We start from the raw sequence: 3,183 nt of genomic DNA, 5'->3' as shown, positions 1-3,183 counted from the left end.
GTGATACTAGAGAGTTGACTGATCATTTATCATATGCTTAAGCTATTTCCTCTCCATGTTAATAAATGGCGTGAGGCAATGGATGATGAAATGCGCTCCATGGAACACAATAGAGTGTGGGAGTTAGTTGAATTGCCTGTAGGCTTTAGGCCTATTGGTTGCAAATGGGTGTTTAAAACCAAATGAGACTCCAAAGGAAACATAGACCGTTATAAAGTAGGGTTGGTTGCTAAGGGTTACACTCAAAAAGAAGGTATTGATTATAAAGAAACCTTTTCTCCCGTTTCATCTAAGGATGCATTTAGAATTGTGATGGCTCTTGTGGCTCATTTTGATCTAGAGTTGCGCCAGATAGATGTTAAAACTGTTTTCCTGAATAGGAGTATGCTTGAAGAAGTTTACATGGTTCAACCTGAAGGGTTTAAAGAAGATGGAAAAGAACATCTTGTGTGCAAGCTTAATAAATCTATATATGGTCTTAAGCAAGCCTCCAGGCAGTGGTACTTGAAATTCGATGAAATCATTACAAAATTCGGATTTGTGGAAAATAACCTTGATGAATGTGTTTATCTTAAAATAGCTATGGTAATTTTATTATTATGGTTCTCTATGTTGATGGCATTTTGCTTGCCACAAATGATTTAGGATTGACGAATGAGAGAAAATGGTTTTTGTTTAGGTCTTTTGATATGAAAGATCTTGGCAAATCCTCTTTTGTTCTTGGGATAGAAATTAAAAGAGATAAGTCACGTGGTTTATTGGGTTTATCACATCGTTCCTACATTGAAAGTGTTCTTAAAACTTTCAATAAGCAAGATTGTCTACCTGTTGTTGCACCTGTTGTAAAAGGGAATAAACTTAGCAAAGATCAATGTCCGAAAAATGAAATTGAAATGAGAACCATGAAAGATGTGCCATATGCAAGTGTTATTGGTTGTTTGATGTACATACAGGTATGTACAAGGCCTAATATTGTATTTGTTGTTAACATGTTGTGAAGATTTTCTTCTAATCGTGGGCGGGCACATTGGGTGGCTACAAAGAAAGTGATGAGATATCTACAACGCACCAAAAAATGTATCCATGTGTACAAAAAGGTTGATGATCTAGACCTGCTGGTATGTTCAGATTCTGATTTTGCAGGTTGTCAAGACACTATGAAATCAACTTCTGGGTATATTTTTGTGTTGGATGGAGGTGTTGTTTCTTGGAAAAGTGAGAAATAGAGTATCACTGTTATATCTACAATGGAAGCTGAGTTTATTGCTTGTTTTGAGATTGCTTCACATGCTGTCTGGATGAAGAATATTCTTACTAAATTACAAATTGTGGATTATATATCTAAGCCGGTAACTATTTTCCGTGACAACATTGCAGCTGTGTTCTTCTCTAAGAATAACAAGAGAACGAGATGCTCTAAGCATATTAGTCTTAAGTTTCTTAAGGTTAGAGACATGGTAAAAAAATGTGATATATGTATTGAGCATATTAGCACAAAATCTATGTTGGATGATCCATTGACTAAAGGTCTTAGGCATGTAGTGTTTAATGAACATGCTTAAATATGGGGACTTTAGAGTCTTTTGATGTGCTTTAGTCAGTGAGAGTTATTTTATAATTGCTAACTGAGATATTGCTTTTAATAAATTCTAGTTTTATGTAAGATTGTGTTATTTTATATTTGTTATGCTTATTGACTAATATGATAATTTATTTATTTTTTATTTTCAATTGGATATTGAATAAACTCATGATATATTTGAGTTTTGCTGCTTGTTGCCTTGATTTTTCCGGGTAAGGCACAAGGGAAACCTCATAAGGTGATATGATTTCAGTGTCATTTAATTTGGAGGCTCCAGAGGTGATATGGTTATTATATCACTTGGAGGATTATTTCTTTCTAAGAGGTGTGGCTCTGTTCACCTTGATTAGAAGATAATATGTTTAGCACATATGTTTGATTTGATGGAAATTCTAGCATATATATGATCGTAGATAGAATTCATACTTGGGTCAATCTATCCTTGGCTATGTGAGTAGTGTGGCCACTATAGAGTCTAAAATCTTTTTCTAAATATATTTTTCTCAAAACTCAAAAGTTTTAAAATTATTTCCTTGTCCTCAATTAACGTTGGCGTCCAAGTGGAAGAATGTTGGAGTTTGGACTTACGTTAATAGGTTGTAGCCTGAAAGGATAATGACGTGGCCCAAGTGGTGGATAAATAAAATGTTTAATATTAAATACTGCGTGTGTGGATAAGTGAGGCCCAATAACTATTGATCTGTGATGGGTTGTCACTCTTTATAAGTAGAGGCCAACCCTCCTTTCCCTAGCTATCAGAAAACTCTAGCGTATTCTGCCTCTTAAATACGTGGTAACGGTAGACTTTCCATCAGTCAAATTCTTCGGTCTGTGAAAGCGCGTAGCTAGTGATTCGTGGGAGTTAATCGTTGTTTGTTGTCGCTGCTGAATCCATGGAGTTTAACGGTACGCTTCCGTAGACTCTAACTCAATATTATGATTTTATATTTGTATGATTGTGTCTTAATCGCTGTCATGGCTGCGGGTTAACAATCTAACATTATGTGCATAAATTGTTTCGATGAAATATATTTCACAAATCAAAAGTTGTTTTTGCCATTTAAACAGAAGGACATGGAACACAAAAATGAAAATTATGTCTACCTACTCTTAATGTTGCATTAGTAATGAAAAAACATAAATAAAACTCCAATGCTTCTAGACATTGTTCCTTTTCCAAACCAAGCAGCCTAGTTAATAGGTTACAGGAGAGTCCTAGTTTCTATGTAAAGAATATGTATGCATTAATTGTATAAATTTTGAGAGCAAAAAATCCCAAGTGGGACAAGGCCTCAACAAGTTCACTTCAGATGACTCTTCTTCAGATCAAATTTATCAACAAAAAAGAGGAGGAAGGAGTACGAGGATGAAGTCAATGTCACAAGTACAAAGAATACGCTTAAATCAGTATATCAGTATGTGTGAGTTAAAAATACACATAGCTTTGCTTCCTATTTGCATTCTGCAAGACTTGTCAAGTGGGCAGGGTCGACCCCTTAACCGAAGGGATCTTTACACAAATAGCCATCCATATTCATTATTTACTTTTTTGAGCCATATACATAATTTATACATTGATTATATATAATTATACACATATA

This window comes from Nicotiana attenuata, unplaced genomic scaffold (assembly GCF_001879085.1).
Source record: "Nicotiana attenuata strain UT unplaced genomic scaffold, NIATTr2, whole genome shotgun sequence".
Taxonomy (NCBI): domain Eukaryota; kingdom Viridiplantae; phylum Streptophyta; class Magnoliopsida; order Solanales; family Solanaceae; genus Nicotiana; species Nicotiana attenuata.
The sequence above is the reverse complement of the archived record's forward strand: the minus strand, read 5'-3'. Positions refer to the sequence as shown.